Source organism: Camelus dromedarius, chromosome 8 (genome assembly GCF_036321535.1).
Source record: "Camelus dromedarius isolate mCamDro1 chromosome 8, mCamDro1.pat, whole genome shotgun sequence".
NCBI lineage: Eukaryota > Metazoa > Chordata > Mammalia > Artiodactyla > Camelidae > Camelus > Camelus dromedarius.
Window position 1 is genome coordinate 24,757,555 of NC_087443.1, and position 19,703 is coordinate 24,777,257.

Sequence of the window (19,703 nt, forward strand, 5' to 3'; positions counted from 1 at the left end):
AGAGGAAACAGAGAGGTGTTGCCAGATTTGAGGTTTGTTTCAGAGGAAGAACAAACAAGTTTCATGGGTGGGTTAAAAGGCCTGTAGGTGTGGGTGAGTAGGTGGTGGTGACACAGGCAGGGAAGGGGTGTGGAGGAATTGAGAGGAAACGCAGGGTTTCTGGTGTGACCTCCAGACTGGATGATGGTGCCATTTACCATGAACAGGAAGAATGGGGGTCGGGGGAGTGAGTGTGGGGAGGAGACCAAAGAGCTATGTGCTGGACATATTTGAAAGTCACCTGCTAAAGACAACGAGGCAGTGTCATACACAAACCTGAATCTCAGGAGGGTCCTTAGACTAGAGATGGCATTAAACCAATGGAATGACTGACATCTTAGGGAGGACGCACAGAGAGAAGGAAAGTTTTCTGAGAAATCATGTTTACAGATTTAATGAAAGAGAAAAGCCAACAAAAGTCTGCATGTTATAAGCGGAAAAGGGGTCATAAGGCAGAGGTTCCTGAGTGAAGACAAGAAAAAAATGGGGTCTGGAATGTGAGCAGGTGTCCCTTAGCAGAAGACCTATCTCGACGATTAACAGAGGCAACGGGGATGTCAGAGGGGTGTCCCAAGGAGAGGATACAGACTTTTATCACAACTTTGTTTACAAGATCACAGAAAAGTACTCATTCAAACCCATCATTATCTGACCTTGCTCTCTGATAAGCGAATCATCCAACCCATGTTGCATCCTAAGTCTTCACGATGTTTTCATAGGGTTCTTTTGGCTGCTGCCACCAAAGTTCCCCTCCCCGACACACACTGGGGACTTATCTTGAGTATTCAGTTTGTTATGATATAAAATACTGTGTTTTCTCCACTGGACTGGAGGTTTTGCAACAAAGAATTCTACTGTCCCTTTCTCTGTCCATCCAACTGAGCATCTAATTATTCACATAATTCAGAGAATTATTACTATTACAATGTTTATTCTGATAATTATCAATTACTACTAGAGTAATCCACCAGTCTTTTTGCCATAGTTCCTCCATTCATTTTTGCTGGAGGAACAAGTTTAAAGGAATCAGGAAACTGGATTCCCAGAACCACTACATGTCAGAAAATGTTTGTCAGCTGCCTTTACTTTGAACAGTGTTGGCCAAGTTAAGGAAGCTGGGTCACACTGTCTTCCCTAAAGACAAAGGAGCATCGATCTGCTCTTCCCCAATGCAGAATATTGCTGCGGGGAATTTGGCGGTCACTCCTTACATGGGACTTGATCTTGTTTCAAGCTTCCCAAAGGCTTCTTTTCATTTCAGAAGTCAAGCCAATTAGGATATGGATGGTGATCTTAGTGTACCAATTTTTCCAGAGTGTTGGCTTTCAAACCAAACATTCAACTAAAAACTTTTATTCTCAGAATTTCTTCATATCTGTAAAAATAATTTTAAATATTTTTTTCTCCACATGCTCATTTCTCCTTTTCAGGGACACCACTTAGACATGGGGAAACTTTTCACTTAGTTTTTTTGTTTTTTTTTTTTTGTCTTCCAGATAAGTTACTTTCTTCTAACCTTACAATCATTTTAATGCATTGTTTAATTTTTTTGTTTCCCTTTTTCAGTTTCCATGTCCTTTATGATATGATACTTGAGCAGTTTCTATTCTCCTTTGCTAATGTTATTTCCAGTGCAACTTTCATTTCTTTGTTAATTTTAATACTATTTTCTACTCTTTTCCTTGCTTTATCTGCTTATATGCCATCTCTTTCTTTTGTTTTTCGGGTTTTTTTGGTTTGTTTTGCTGTGCTTTTTCCTGAATTTCTGTGTTCTGTTTCTCTGCTTTGAGACTCTGAAGAGGTTATTGCTTTCATAAGGCATATTGCTGAATTATGGTAATGTATTTGGCCATTAGTTTCATTTTCTCTACAGCAAATTTTTTCCTGCTGAATGTTTTTCATCTATTGCCTATTCCATCATACTTATTATTATTATTTTAGTACTTTTGTATTTATTCTATAATGGTTCCCTCTTTTTCACCACCTTTAAACTGGATGAGTCTTCCTAGACTTTACGCAGGAGGTTTCTCTGAATATGGTAGTACCTGAAATTCATATTGGGAAGGGTCAGGGTGGGACCCATACAAAAGCAATTGTCCCTCATTGATCCTGAAATGCATCACAATGAGCTTCTGTGTTTAAGTTTGTTTAGCCTTTATTTCTCTCCAGTCAAGAGGGATCAGCTACTCAAGACTGTTCCCGGTGGCTTTCCTCCTCCAGCCAGGCCCACCCCAGACTCCTTCCAGCAAGGTGATGGGGTCTCAATGAGTCCTGTTTCAGCCATAAGTCTTCCTGCCACTCCCTCATGTTCTGTGGGTTACAGGGACAATCCAACTTGTTCTTATTGTTCCAGATAAGAGATCGCTTGCTCAGAAGGGTATACCATATACTTTGGAAACTGCATACTAGAATCTGGAGCCTTTTCTCATATAGTTGACTGAGGGTTAGTTTCACTAAAGGTGTCTCTTTAAGTTAATTTTCACAAGGAGAAGGGCCTGTATTATCTTTGCCACTTAAAACTCAAGTCTTCTTCATTTCAAAAATATTGTATATCTACAAACTCATTTGCACTTTAACCCTATCCAATTATATGTAATTTGGTAAGCAATACTATCCACAAAAAGAAAAATTAAAGAAAATGAACTTCAGGGAAACTGTGTGATTTATCTATGGCCACAAAGCAAATTAATACCATGTTTGAATGAAAAATCATGTGCTTTTGCTTCTAGGTTAATTTTTCTTTCCATTAAGAACATTTTCACTTCATTTTGTCATCTTCCCACTGGAAATTCATCGCAGTGTTGGGCCCAGGGCACAACACAATGGTGATTTAATCTGTGCCTCACATTTATAAAAAGCCCCAAGTTTGCACTTATGTTCAAACACACAATGCACATTACATTTTATACATTTATAAATATCTTTACTTTCTTGTTTAACACTCAGGTATATTGTATTCTGTCAAAAAAAAAAAATCATTTTTAAATCCTTTTTTAAATGCACTCATAAATTAAAAATGTGCCAGTACCCTCTGGAACTCTATAGGGTCTGGTCTGCCCTTGTTGTAGAGTTATGAGAAGAAGGTCTTACTGAAGTCTCATTTGCATGCCCACCATGGACCTCTGGAACTTCAGGGACCATCACCAGGTATCCTATTATACAGGTGGTCTCCGGTGCAAAAAGAGAAGTAACGAGTTGCATTTGGGGGCTGACAGTCAGACTCAAGGATAACTTAAGTCACAAGTCCCTTGAACTAAAATGAAATTAAAGGCAGTCCCCAATACCAAGACTCAAGGGTAGGGATTAATAAAGGAACGTAATGAGATGACCCAGAAAGGCAAGGAGTTACAGAGAAATGGAAGGAATAAAAGGTCCAACAGTCTCTCGTGGAGTAAAGTTTCCTACAAGGTCATCTGCCAACGCCATGTTCTTTATATTCAAGAGGAGTATTTATTTAAGAACCTTTTATTGAGTTTTCTCCACTTCAACATACCCTTTCATTATAAAAATCACTCCCGGAGTCCGTCAACATCATTTATTGAGTGCTTCTAATCAAAACAGTGAAAAAGCAATATTCAGAAGGAAACATCAGTGTACTGCCTCAAACACAATTCCATCTCTTCTTTGTCATGGGATGAAATTAGATATACGGTATAGGAATCATCAAGATGAGAAAGGAAAACCCTTTAAGCTTATTTTCCTTAATCAAATCCAGTACTGAAGCATTCCTCAGAAGCCTTGTACGAACTTCACTGAGTGCTCACTGCGCTCTCAGTTACCACTGTCATTTATGATTGAGCTTCAGGATTCCAATGGCATAGTAATTTTAACATTCATTTCTATACTAGTGTAGTTACAGACCAACCAGCAAAATGGCAGAATAAATAGAATCTCAGGTCACCACCTCCTGATCAGATCTAGCAGTTTAAAAAAAAAAAAGTGAGAAACAAAGAATAACTAGATTCAATAAGCAAGCATTAAGTTCAAAATCAATATGTGAAGCAATGAAAAATAATGACCCCCGTCACCAAATACAAGGGTGAGTCAGTTGGCAAGAATTACCCTTGCAGTGTGTCTCCATAAAGCACGGAAAAAAACAGAAACAGCTAAGGCAGGAATGGATGGTTCAATTTAAAGTCACTGACTCAAGATCCAGCATTTGGGAAAAAACAAGAAGTAGCAGTGATGATAGACTGAGGCAACTCTTGCACTTGCCGAGACACTGAAAGTCCAGGTGGAGGTTGCAGAGGGTAGAGTTGATGGAGAGGAACAAGAAAAGATGGCATTCTCATGTCTGAACCACGAGACGGGTGGCCAAGGTGACAGATAGGAAAGTATCATATGTACCTCCAACATCTGGCTCTCAACGGATTCACAGGAATGTAAGTAATAGGTTATGGCATATTTACAGAAAATAAAAGAAGAGTTACTTATTAAGAGTTAAAAGAGACTTGGCTCCATGAGTGTCAACTGAGAGTTTCTGGAAAAATGTGTTTCAAAGTTTTCCTATTAAGAGCTAACTATTATCGATCCCTGAATAATAAGTGAGCCCCAGTCTGGAAATATGGACACTAAGGGTCCAATAGATGAGGGTTTGAATCTGGATCAACTAACTGGGTCTTTGGACAAATTATGTGAGTATTTCGAGCCTCAGTTTTCTATCTATACATGGAGAGAAAATAACTAGACAATGGAATGGTTAGCACTAAATTTAAAAATTGATTCCAATAGACCGTACTCACAATATTTCAAGTGTGTCAAGAACCCAGTGATTGGTTGCTGTCATTATGACTTGCTAGTTATCCTCACAAGAAGTCTAGGATGTAAGTACTAAGATGATTACTTTTTTAGAAAAATAAAAGCGTGGGGTTCATAGTGATTTAGTACCTTGCAAATGGTCACATAGCATTGGACAATGCTTTTCTGCAATTGTGTGCCTCTGAAGATGGCTTTAGCTCCAGCTGCTTTTCTGGGATGCAGTTCAGAACAGAGAGAAGTCCTGCACATGACCAAATGTCACCAACTTCCAGAAACGGTAATAAACTAAGAAATCCTCGCCACGCAATGAGTAAGTGGTCCCTGGTGAGGAAGACTGGGCTCAGAGAGGAGACACGAGATCGGTTACTACCCCGGGAGTAATTATTTCCCTTCCTGGGAAAACTGGACGCTGGAGAAGTGGGTTTACTTCCTTGATCCTATTCAGTTTGAAAGTTTTCCCCTTTTTAAATCATTTGAGTCGTACATGGATAGACTATTGTGATAAAAATGGATGAAAATTAGAAATGCTATCGTACTTGGAGATACTAACAAGACCCTACCGAAAGGCCTCAAGTTACATAACCAACACAAATATAATTACAAATCTCAACAAGACAACAACGTGTAAGTGACAGGGATATGGAGAGCTCAGAAAACGACACGTGGCAGGAGGGACATGCCACATGCTCTCAACAGACTTCAACAGAAGAGACATAAATACTAAAATAGACTTCAATGACAAACAACACTGAAGACACATACAATCTCACGTGCAAACATTTCATCTTTAACATTACACACTGATGATACAAATGGGAATGTGGACGAGAGGAGATTCCAAGTCTAAGGAACATCCTAGGGGCCACACTCAACGCTTTGCACGTAGTCAGTATTGTATCTATAATCATATAATCATATCACATATAACCATGTGTCTGTGTGTATGTGTGGGGCATTAAGGATTGAAAACACTCGGAATGATACTGACTTATACACGCTTGGGTTTTTGCCTGTCATTTGCAGTTACTGCAGTGAAAATATAGTTTCCTTGGACAAGAAATGATTGCCATCCCTACGCTCAATTTATTATTTTTTTAAATGTTTTCTTTAGGGAGTATCTATTTCTGAACATGGAAGAAATTCACCAGGGATCACATGTAGGCAGGTTATTGTCATGAGGGATCACCTTCCCTAATTCTCCCTGTGTCACTCACCACTGTCCTTTGTCATTTTTGCTGTGAACATTTTGGAAGGCATTTCTTCCCATTCTTATGACCAGCATATTGATAATGACTCTGATCTCAATTATTTGGATTAAAATGTGTGTGTGTGAGCATCTAGCTTGCATGTATGCTCCTCTGATGTTTTACTGCTATTTGTGTTTCCTTGGCCCTGATGTCATAGTGCGAAATGCCCCTAGTCAGGGATCAAACCAGGTGACCCGGCTTAGTGTATCTACTCTACCTGCTGAGCAATTCTCTCATCCTGTTTCTCACTGGGAAAAAAGAGACACAATTCAAGGTGTGATGTGCATGAGAAATAATTTATGCTTAGATTTTATCCTACCAGATATCAATGTCTAACTAATGCAAATAGTAGCTTTCTTATTTTTTTTTAATGTTATCCATTTTCATTTTTTTGCAAGTTATAGTCAACTGATTTTAAGTTTTAATGCTGTGGTTATAGCTTGTCATTTTTTTTTTCACTTGCTGCTTTTTGGTCTCCTATATTCCCATATTAGCATTTAGTGTATTATTTTTACTAACCTTTAGGTTTTTCAGTCATGATCCTAAACAACGCTATTTCTTTTTCTCTCTAGGAGACACATTTAAAATAGCAATGTTTTACCTGCTAATTTACCCTTAGTATCACCCAAGTAGCATACTAAAGACTTTGAGATCTAGTATTTATATTTTCAACATTATTTTTCTTTATTACTTAAAACTTAAATCATGTTAGTAGCAATGGTGAGGTTAAGGCATGTCTGTTTCATTCCTGGTTGTTTTAGAATGTCTCTTGTATTTCTACATTAAAGGTAATGCTTGAGGAAACACATACTTTTGCCTTGTGCAAAACACATCATTTCTTCCTATTTCTTTTGGTATATTTATGTCAAACAGCTGTTGACTTTTTATCAGATACTTCCTTGGCAATTGAGATAATTACATAGATTTTAACAATGTCTTCTTTTGATGTGTTCTGTTAAGTTAATTTTCCTGGTGTGATTTCAGCTCAGCATCCTAGGGTTAAGTCCTGTGGTTTCAGTAAAAAAGGCTTTTCATATCTTACATCCTATTTGCTAATATTATTGTAGATGTTTTCATTCATTTGCTTCTTCAACCAAATAATCAGTAAGCTAACACTTACTGAAAAAGACTGTGCTGGGCTCTGCAGAGGTTCAAAGATGAATAAAAAAGGAACAGTCAGGAAACTCAGTCTACTGGAGGGGGCAGACATGAACACAGCCATAATTCTAGGCATCCAGCTTTAATGCACCTTAAAATTACACTTTTACTCCTGGGCAAATATTTATTGATCTTCTTTATGTCTACACTGTACTTGTGACAGAGGATACCCTGACAAAGAAAACAGCCTGGCACTGCCTTCAGGGAACTCTTAGTGTAGGTGAATTCAGCCAATAATCATATAACCACACTAATTAAATATTTGACAAGATGTGTATTAGTTACCTCCTAGACTCTAGGCTTTATTTTAAGTGTTGAGACAATGGCAATTAGCAGAACAGCCTAAACTCTGCCATTTTGGTCCTCGCATTCTCACCGTACGTAAATAAGTGTATAAGTATCCCTGTACTGAGGCCACAACAATATAGAATAATCGGGACCCTTGACCCTACTTAGAAATCTTGCCTGGGATGCTGACACCACTGGTATTTCAAAGAATGTTAACTACTGCAAGGCCAAAATGTGGCAAAATGAAATAGCATCAGAAAAAAGTTGAAAAACTAGAGCCCAGAGAACAAGAGAGCAAAGGGGTCTGAGGTGAAGATGTGGAAAATTTAGCTGGGGCTTATAGGGGTGTATAGGCCATGTAAGCTGAGAATTTAAATTTTTATCTTAAAGCAAAGGGAACCACAGAAGAATTCTGTTAAATGTGTGGAGTAAAATGATCAGCTGTAGTTATAATTATTATTTCCTTCCAGTTCACTAATTTCTTCTTTAACCATTGCTGTATTTTTCATATCCAAGATCTTTAATTGATTCACTTGCTAATTACCTTTCTTATATCAATTCACATGCCTTTGCTCCATTATTGGTAGCAAATGTTTTAGCAGTATATATCTTCATTTATCTCTTTGGATATCCTACGCAAACTTAGCTTAAATTATCAGAGTATTCTATAAAATCTTCCATCTGGAGAGATTTTATTTATTGACTGTCTTAATACATTTCTTCCTGTGTTCTGGAATATCAGGATACAGGCTCATGGTATGCATGCATTTTTATGGGTGTGGGTTTGAGTGATTCTCCATCTACTGTGGACACATGCCATTCTTACTTTTTCACATCTGGTTTGTTGAGCACCCAGTAGTGAACCAGTTCTTAAAATGACACTGAGATCTCTTTTTCCACTGTGATTTCAAGACTATCACAAATTCAGTCGTAGAGTCAATTGTCAATTTGAGACAATTTGCATGGTCAGAAGAATTGGTTGAAGGCATTTAGATTCTGGGATCAAAAAGCTGCATTTTAGGGGGACTGGAAAGCTGTGCCTTGGTGACCCTATTTGAAAGCTGTTGAGAAATACAGAATAAGAAAGTAAAATCTGAGAGAATATATAAAACACAAGTTTGGAACAACTGCTTTTGACTTTTATACTTTGTGACCTAATTTTTTTTTTCTTCTTTGTCTTGCGAATTTTTTTTTTTTTTTGGCCGTAAGTGGAATTCAAGTTAAAATATATGCCTAGAAAAAAAACCTGAGTTCCAAATCAAATCTATCCCATAATCAAGAGTGCTAACCATTTTATAAATATTAAAGACGTTGCAAAGTGAAAACATCTTCCCTTGGAATTGCTGCAGTAGTTTTCACTCCACCATGTGTGCAGGACAGGGAAGGAAGCAGAAGCACCAGAGGAAAATTTCTACTTTGGACTTTTTCCCCCTGTGAGCTTTACATATTTTAAAACCACAACTTATGAAAAAAACATGGATTAAGTACATTCCAAAAGATCTTGAAAAATTATCATTTAAAAGTAGTAGTAAAACAAAATAAAACTTAGGAATCACATATGGATGCGTGGCACATCCTAAGCATCTGGTATTGAGAAATAAGTGTGATATTTAGGACCTTTTTTAGATCAGGAAGCTTTTTTTTTTTTTTACTTTATTTATTTTGGAGGGGGGTAATTAGGTTTATTTATTCATTTACTTAATTTTTAGAGGCAGTACTGAGTATTGAACCGAGGACCTTGTGCATGCTAAGCATGTACTCTACCACTTGGGTGATACCCTCCCCCTGGAAGCATATTTCTAATAAAAGCCTTACATACTCCCCTCAACTCCCATCCTCAGCTAAATGCCACCCCCATTCCCAACTCAAGGAAGACCTTCTGGATCTTCTTCTTCCAGAAGATCCTTAATGCAGCAACACTTGATTTTAATTGTCTACCATAAATATAACCTTGAAGGTTTCTTGAAGCTGTTACTCCCTCTACATCTGTACTTATGAGAAATCTACCTCCAGATGCAACTCCCCAGCTTGGGTTTGAACTCACCTTCCTAAAACCTCTTCACATACTATAGCCCTGAAAATAAACCCCATATAGTTAGGAGCTTTATAAAATATATATCACTACATCCTGAGCAAGGGAAGCTATTCAAATGCCTTCAGCAGATTTAGGGACATGTATCCAGTAAGATCAGAAATACACATGGATGTGCACGTGACTGAAGCATCATAAGATCTTCCCACTCTTGTATTTTTCTCCTGTCTTAATAGTAAAATAATTATCTCATTTCAACTTGTATGTATTTGTTGTAGGGTAGGTCTGTTTCTTCTCTATGCATACCTTCTAGTTGTCTTTGATCATCATGACTTTTTTGTTATGATCTTTATGCATTTATACATTATTCTACTCGGTTTTTAATCCTCATTGAGTTAAATTTGTGTATGTGTTTTTGTGTGTATCTGTTGTGTTTCTAATCTTTCCTCCTGGTTTAATGATACAGTATTGTCCCCTTCTTTCTTTAAATTCAGAGCATTGAGGTGAAATTTGGCAAGGGAGATGTTTTTATTCATGTGATACCATTAAAAGGTAAGGCATTTTAATTCATTACAATCTTGTGTACCCATTAGTATCAAGACAATTAAGGTTTTAGAACTAATTTCCTATGGTAAACTGTGCTAGATAAAAGCATCTGGAACATTTAAGAAAATAGAAATAACAGATTTATATACAGAGGGCCCAAAAAGTAATCATTTGGAAAGGAACTCAAAATTGGGTCAAAATTGCTGAAGTTTAATGGACGTTTGTATAGGGTTAAGCAGGTATTAAAATGAATCCTGGAGATTGTCATTCTAAGTGAAGTAAGCCAAAAAGAGAAAGAAAAATACTATATGGGATCACTCATATGTGGAATCTAAAAAAAGAAAAAAGAAAAAAGAGGACACTAATGAACTCATCTACAAAAAGACAGAAACGTACTCACAGGCATAGTAAACAATTTTATGGTTCCCAGGGGAAATGGGGATGGGCAAGGATAAATTTGGGAGTTTGAGATTTGCAAAGGGTAACCACTATATATAAAAATAGATTAAAAAAATTTCTTCTGTAGCACAGGGAACTATATTCAACATCTTGTAACAACCTTTAATGAAAAAGAATATGAAAATGAATATACATATATATGTGTACATATATATGAGTATACATATATATATATATTATATGCATGACTGGTACATTGTGCTGTATACCAGAAATTGACACATTATAACTGACTATACTTCAATTAAAAAAAAAACCATTTTTCACAGTTATGTAAGTAAAGCAGTAGGATAATAGATCAAGAATTGAATTTCTTCACCAAAACTGTTTACAGTCTGGGTAAGTGAATTGCAATTCAGGATGATTTTGACAATGTCTGCAGACAATATTGATTGCCACGGTTTGATGGAGGGGAGGGGCATGTCTCTACTGGCATGCAGTATGTAGAGCCAGGATGCTGCCTACAACACACAGGGCAGCCCAATGCTACAACAAAGAATTATCCAACCCCAAATTTTCATAGTGCAGATGTTAAGAAACCTGTGTCTAAATTAATATAATTCTACTATGGACATATTTGGTTACTGATTGCTCAAGATGAGAAGTTCTTTGATGTAGCACATTTCATTAATATGTGTGCAGGACAATTTGTAAGTTTTTCTCAAAATCTCAAACATTCCTTTAATCATTTCAAGAAGCACTTAGAATTCTAACAATGGACAAACTCAGGTATTCAAGCTGAACAGTTTTGCATTTTTTTTTTTTAAAGCCCTACAGACAGGGTTCTTTTCTTAGCCATTCTTTGCAAGTCCAGCTCCTGACTTCCCTAGAGGCAATCAACCCATCAATCAACTAGACCTCCATTTCTAGCCCTTTATTTCTAATCCCAGTGCCCACAAGACAAGGCCTCAGGAAACATTTTTATTAAACTCAGATTAAAATCCAGAAAATAGAGGAGAGTATGGGAGTGACTCAGAAAAGCCAGTGGATGGCTTTTTAGGTAAGGAAGAGAGCATAAGGAAAGACGCACATGCATCTAGATGGGAAAATCATCAGGGTATGAACCACAGCAAAGAAGTCAGGTACAGAGAGAGAGCCAGATACAGAGGCTAGAGGTGCTAGACTGCAGAGGGACTTGAGTGAGGAAGGCAGGGGAGTGAGCCGGAGACGAAAGCCCTCTGAGGGAGGGAGTATGCCGGAGATGCTGTATTTTCCACCACAGTGTGGAGCGCAGAGTGTGTCCTCCATGACTGAACTAAGCTGGACCCCAAATCTCCCTGCAAATACATCTGATATTATAAAATTCTGCTTCATAGATAATAACCATATTCAAAACATTAGCTCCATATTCCAACTCTGAACTGAATTTTTGCAGTGAATTTCTATGCAGTTGGTAAAAAGAATAAATTAAGAAAATGTTTATACCAAGAAGATCCCTAATACAATTGAACCTTATTAAAATGTATGACATAACCTAAACGCTGATAGAAAATGGCATTTATTTCATTATTATTAATGACCATGTTATATTTACCTTCCCATTTGCATGACAGAGAAAAGGTGATATCTTGCTTATATATTAAACACAGGATACTCATTCATATTCATTAACTTGAGCCCATCAGTCTTTCCAAAAGTGTATTTTCTTTGGGTGTTTGATATTATGCACTATTAGAATATTGAAAACTTGTTCAAGGAAATATCCAGACCAAAAAGAAAATGAAAAAAGTAGAAATGAAGATGAGAGCCAAGGGGAAAAAAAGTATTTGTACTGAAAGAAAAATGAATTTCATTTAGAAGTTAAAGATAGGCATTTAAAAAATACAAAACTAATGAAAGACATTATGAAATTAAATTTTAATAATATTTCACTTTTTAAAAGGAGTATTCCTGTTGAGGATTTGCAGCCTTAGTTTCTGTAGTGACTGACTTCAGAAAGAAATGCAATATTAAACTCTGGTTTCCAAATGTTCTTAGATGTTGAAGCACATAGAAGCCATGTATACTTGCTCTGTGTGTTTAGAGATTACTCACTATATGCCAGGCATTTTTGCAGAAATCACTATGTGATTTTCTTTAATTATTGCAGTAACCCTATGAGATAAACACTGCTATTATCCACATTTACAACTGGAGAAAAGTGGAGCACAAAGATATTAAGTAAAGTGTGCACTTCAGGATCTAGGACAGTGGTTCTCAAGCATTAGGCAACATCAGAATCACCTGGAGGGCATGTAAAAATGTAGATTCTGGGCTCCACCCACAGAGGATTCAATTTAGTAGGTCTGGACTGGGGCCTGAGAATTTGCATCTGTAGCAAGTTCCCAGGTGGTCCTGATGCTACTGGTCCAGGAATGACACTTTAGAGCATCTGAGCTAGGATTTGGCTAAGAGTGATGGAGACCAGGCAGTCAGGCTGCAGAATCCACAGTCTTAACCACATTAGGAGCCACTGGAAATGTGGCCATATTACCAGAGTGACAAAGGTCACCACTCCTGTAGACACTCTCACCAAAACCCTATCACATGGAGTGGAAGCTGCAGTTTCCAAGTTTTACTTTTGCCTCATCCTAGGCCTTCCTGGAAGACAAACAATTTCAGGAAAGAAATTTAATAAAGAATAGCTTTAATTGAAAAAGTCATACCCATTAATTTCTTTCTTTGAATTGTGAAAAGACTATCTTAATTCAAGATCAGCAGAAGAATTGCTTTGTCTGGATTTGCTCAGTATGCATGATCTGCAGAAACGCAATATGAGAATCCTTTTTATGCTAAACGGTAGACTGGACAAAGACTAGAAAATCTGGTTTCTGAGGGCTGGTTTTGATTAATTTTCTAGTGAAAAAAAAAAAGCATGTCACTCTCTGTACCTTTAATCATTAAGCTGATACACAACTTTTGAGTCCAAAAAAACAATAATGCTGGTTAAAACATTTTGAAAGACAGTGTTAAAAATATGCGAAAAACTTTTCTCTAAACCACCACTGATATTTCAGACTATGCTCCAGAGTAGATATCAAATCACAAGTTAATTGATTTTCAACACTTTCTAAGTGCTCCTTTTCCTTGATGCTAAAGGAAATCATCTGGCCTTGTCCAGGAACATAAAATATACAAAAATACCCAAGGATTTTCCTTACAAACCATACACCAAGTCAGATAGTTTGCAGTAAGGAACTGGCACATTTTCCATAAGTGATTATGTATTATTTTAATTGTTTACAAAGCATCTAATCTGGATAATTATCAAATTTTTTAGAACTACAAAGACACACTGCCTAAAAAATTAAGTCCATAGAATATTAGAAATACCACACTTTTTAAACTATAAATATAAAATAGAGTTTTAAAGTACCACATATAAGTCTGATGGCATCACTCCAAGTCTGTCTGCCTGGTATAAGTTAAGGTGTGTGAAAACAAATTGTTGAAAAACAAATGCTTGCTTCAGCCATGAATGACAATTTATTCAGAACAATTTGGCTTGTCATGGTAATGGCTTGAAAAACAGTAACTGAAGATGATTCTGCGTAAAACTGTCTTAAAATTTGTGCAACACACACACACACCCACACATACATCCACAATCATACTAAACATAGTGATTGTAGTGATGATTCCTGACAAAATATAAATAGACTTTGAATTGGAGATGAACAAACAGTCGCTGGAAGTGAGACCTCTAACATACGAAGTTTAAAAGAATGCTGGGGAAAAAAAGCAAGAAGTGAAACTAGAAAAATGAATCCTGAATATGTTAAATGATCTGAAGTCAAAATATTACCTGTAAGCCATATCGTCCCATTTGTTATTACCTGAGGAGTCCTGCAATTCAATTCGATTTATAGTCATTTTGCTCATCTGACCTATTATTAAATGCATCTGTTCCAGAAATTCAGCCAATTACTTCTCATAAGTCTTCCCATGTCTTATTATAAGAGGTAAAAAGCTTTTGGCTTAATGAAATTTCACTGGACTTGAAAAATTAATTTCTTCTCACTGTAATGATAAGTGTCAGAGACGCACATGTTCTTAATTAACTTCACATTAATAAAAGAGGACTTCCCTAGATATAAGTACTTAACTGCTATTTGCCATGGAGGGGGGTCACGAGTAAGAACCCAAAAACTTCAGTAAGATGAATGAGAAGAATGGAGTGACACCCTAGCTTGCATTTTCACTTCCTTATTTCTATTAGTATCTGAAGAAAATTGTGGAGAAGTCATTGTGAGATACAGGTCAAAAATAAAAATAAAAAAGCATGATAGTACACGATCAGATACCTGCCTTGCTCACACATCGGGTGGTCCCACATCCCAGGAGAGATACTGGAGCCCCTGTGAGGACAAGCATCAAGCCATGGACAGGCTAGTGAAGGAAGCACTGCGGTCGGCTGATGACCCAATTGATGGCCAGACCAACATTTCCTTCTTGATCATAAAATTCCTTCGCTTTAAGGGAGGCTTGGTTCTTTCTCCAACCCTAAGCTAAAGAAATCCCACCAGGATCATTGCTCTTGTCCTAGACTGGTGAAAGAATGGATTTGTGTCATAACACCAGCCACTAAACCCATGGACACTGCCGTCTTCGCTGCTGCTTAGAACTGTGGCAGCATCTTGGTAACTGAAGAGATCCAGCCAAAGAGAGTTAACTGTTCAAAAAAGCTCCGTGGATCCATTAGAAAGAACGTGGGTCCTTTCCAACGGCTTTGAGCTATGAAATTAACCAATTCTGGAGTTGTTTATCTCTGGATTTTTATTGTGTGAAATGACACAAACAAACAGAACACCAAAAAGCCTTGCTCTGAAAATATATTTTTACGTGTTTTCTGTTTCTGGAAACATTCTTAGTGACATAACAAGATAATGTGTTCTTTCCTTTCTGACTCATTTACTCAACAAACCTATACAGTGTTGCCTACGTTACCCAAGATGCTGGTGTAGACAACAAAGATAAGCACACTGATAATGTCTCGTATTTTATAACATAGATTGGAAAGTACTTTCCATATAATACTTCATTATTTTATTATCCCAAAATAAACCCACATTTAGGAAATTGAAGCTGAAGGAGCTTGCACCTTGCACAAAGTCCGATTGTTGGGTGACAAGAACTTTGACTCCAAGTAAGGCTGTCAACACCTAACTGCTTCCTCCCCTATGAGTCACATGTTCAAGTTCTGCCTTCACTGAGTTCAAAAGCCATTCTGACCTGATGACAATTCCCAAAGGTTTCTCTGTCTTGGGGGCCATCTGGAGGGACTGGGAGTCACAGGACATACAAATCTACCAGCATCTCCATTTAAGCAGCTGTAATATAACCGAGCAGTCTTTTGGGACATAGGGAAAAAATATCAGAACTTGTAAATATTTATTTCTAAATTTTTTCTTTGAAAGTTTTGATGGTATGTGTATTTCATAATGTACACAAGGTGTTACTTCTGTTATGCATAGACAATTTCTAGGAAAAAAAAATCACACGTGTTGACGGTTCATGCACGTAGCATTGTTACATATAGCATCGCGTGATCAAAGTATTTGAAGATCACTGATCTAATTGGTTCTGATTGCCAGACTGGAAAGTAGCATGCCTACATGACTGCTTTGCTTCCCACGCTGAATGTTTCACCAATCCTGAGATACTAGCATTCAGCTATGACTATACAGTATACATGGCCGTGTGCAAGATCTCACTACCCACCTGTACAACCCAGCTCAAGTCACAACTTCTACGCAATATCCATCTCCTTATCATTGGGTTGTTATAGAAAGCAATATGCTAATTTATGTGAAAGCACTTTCTAAGTTGTAAAACACTGTAGAAGTGTTAAGTTCAAAACAGTGGCTGGAATTAAAGTGGTTGGAATCACACTGAAGGGAACTGATTTTTATTTCATGCCACTATTTGCTTTTCAGATACTATCTCATTGAGTCTCCACAAATTGTTAACTATAGCAGGACAAGTATGCAATTTGCATTTGTGTGATTATGTACGAGGTGTTTTTCACCTGATCCTCAGAACAAGTCTCAGGAATACAAATTATTTTGAATCATAAGAAACTGGTGTTTGCCAAAGTCAGTCAAGTATCAGCAATTTTCATATGGTTCCGACTAATAGGAAAATGATCATTTTACATATGAGAAAATGAAAGCTAGACCAATTGAAGTGATTTGCCCAAGAACAAAGAACTAGCAAGTGGAGGACCTAGAATTAGAACCCAGATCTTCTACCTGTTGACACAGCCCCTTCCTGCATCCTGACCCACATGGCAACCTTGCAAATGCAGGGACCTAAAATGGAGACAGCAAGCATCCTGACAAAGCCAGCACTCTGTCCCCTGAAACACAAGCCCTTCAGAGGGTCATATGCTCCGTGCAGCTGGCCGGCTGTCCTGTCTCCAAACTCCATATTCGGTAAGATAAACTGAATAATGTGTCCTACCAGGTGCCACAGCAAAAGCTCAATGCATTTGGGAGGGCTAGGCACGCTCAGCTGAATTTTACACTGAATTGCTGATGGCCGCCTAGATCTAGTTAACTATTATTTCCAGCCAGTCCTGAAGAAGGATGTCTCATCAGCCCCATACCAGAGTGCAAACCACGAAGGAAAAGCCCTCATCTCTGCCAGAAGGTGATTTTTAGAAATCCTGCTCTGGCTCGGGAGACGCTCTTGGCTACCTACGAGCACGCGGGGCACACACTCTTACTCAGCCACTCAAGGGATGGCCTCTTTTCTGCCAGGGACGCCCTTCTACTCCCTGGAGCCGAATCTGGCTTTTCCTTAGAAAACAAAACAAACGAAATGAGAGGAAAGGAGCAAGACTTCGCCTCAAACATCTTCATTATCTTAGCATCCTGTGTTCACCTGCTGAGAAGCTGCTTAAACTCTTTAAAGAAAAGGAAATGAAGGATCACGATACTAAATTTGGTTATACTTGAGCAGAAATGTCTATAGTTTATAGCTTGGTTGATGGCTTAAAATTGAATCAGTGGTTTGTCTTTAGAAATACTCATAATTCCTTCTAATCATTAAAAAAAAATAAGAATCGAGTATACAGGTGTTAGTAAGAATGCCTAAGGTTGTGTTTTAGAAGTACTCTTATTTAATTCCATTTACGAAGGAAACTGGAAGGAAAGCCATCTGGATTTTAGGAATCCAATAAATATTAACATTTATCAAGTTTCATATTTATGGCAGCTTTGTTAATTAACTCTAAAGGTCAGTTCTGGCATCCATGTGATTTTGTAAGTACCAAATGATGATGGATCCCTTATACTATATACCAAGACGTGCAGTGTGTTTTCACCAAGTGCCAATGAAAAATACGAATGCTTATTTCCTCACTGGAAGTCTCTGCGATAATACCAAGGAGCTATTTTTGAAGATAATTATAAAAGATTTACCTGTTATTGCATTCCAATCAGTATGTGCACAAACAGGGATGCTCAACTCTAGGTAAGGTTTCAAATGTGCATGCACGTGTTCTGACAACACTCGCAGCCCTAGACAAGTTGTCATTTTGATATTGTGCTGATTCTGGGTGTTTTTTCCCCTTCCATTTAGCTTCCTCTTTGATTTTTGGTCTCACTGCCTGGCTTTTGGCACAGTGAGAAAGCAATTTTCTCCAGAGTCAAAATTAGTCCTGCATCATGAATTATTCAGTTCGCAACACATCGCTTCTTGCCTCACCCGGTCTCTTCCAGCCCCCAAGTTTGAAGTCTTCCCTTTCGCACATCCCAGTCTCCACTCGGCCCCCTGCCCTTCACCTCTCCCTCCTCCCAGTATGGCCGTCCAGCAGGCTGGCACCCTGGCCCCTGACTGAATTTGCTTTATATTTAAATTTCAAGTCACACAGCCGCCTTCTAGCTGGAGTGCTTCAGAGTGCAATCACATGAGGTGGGCTGTTGCCACATAGAACAACTTCAAATAATTTCTGTGAGATGGGAGCCAGCCTGTAATAACTTCACCTTAAAATAGACTCATTGAGAACAGCCTGACTGAGCCTCAGAGGCCTAAATAAATGTAATATTAACTCGGTTTTTCAAATCTTTGTAGTCAGCAAATGTAATGTTCTCTTTTTCGCTATACAAAGCCTCTTGTCTGGATATAGCGTCGTCATATTCCAGTTTGCTTCCTGTACTTCTCCGTTTATTTATTTTCTCAGGAAACTTTCATTTGCATGTACATAAATATCTATATCCACATCAATATGGACACATCCTAATCTAACTGCTCCTTGAAGTAATCCAAATTTTAAGTAAAAAGTTACACAGATATTATATCTATTTGAAGCACATGCCCTTGCTTTTTCCTTAATTACATTTACTTACGAAATGGTTACAAAGCCACACTTTTCAAATGACCCAGGGTTGGCTCTGCATGGGGGAAGGTTTGGGGCAGTATCTTACCTAGATGCACGGTATCGTGTGAGACCAAAAGGATTTTAGAGCAAATTAAAACGAAAGAACACAAATGTAAACGTGATAAAATAATACCTCCTTTAAAAGTTTTCCAAATAAACAAAAACAATGCATTCCTAAGAGCCCTACCGAACTGTGTGGAAAATGTACTCCTGAGATCATGTTTCCATTAGAAAGACGGTCCAAAATGCAAAGTACTGACCTATTATTTTACTGTTCCTACTAATAGTCAGGCCTTATCCTGCGCCGTTAGTTATTCCAGAATTTAATGGTAATATCGTTGGATAAAAAAAAGTTTCTGATCACCCAATTCCAGGGAGCAGGGATGCTTATTAAATAAGCATAATCCTTAAAGTACATAATTCTACTCACACATAAATGATCACTGACAGATGTGGTTAGCTCTACAGTTTTCTATTCAAACAGATTTAATTGGGACAAGACAGGCCTCTTTACATTAGAAAATATATCATATTCCTTTTGAGAGAGATGGCTTAATATGTATGTAAACTTCAGAATTTCAAACATTGAAAATATGTTCAAAGGAATGTTGATTTTGATAAATAGATGGCATTCGACTCATTTATGTGGGCCAGTAGCATGCTATCTGCAGCATTTTACTGTGGTTACTGGAATGATTAATTTAACTGTGTGCCAAGATCCAGAATTTGTATTCTGGAGACTTCCGATGTTGCAATGTTCAACTTGTATCTTAACAGATTCCTTGAAGATGTTAACTCTGTGATTCTTGATTTA

General features: G+C 37.6%; 1 protein-coding gene across 6 annotated transcripts in view; it reads right to left on the reverse strand.

Moving 5' to 3' along the window:
• The window catches only part of NRG3 (neuregulin 3), a 930,932-nt gene that overhangs the window by 612,042 nt on the left and 299,187 nt on the right, over positions 1 to 19,703 (reverse strand). The gene's annotated exons all lie outside the window — the stretch shown is intronic.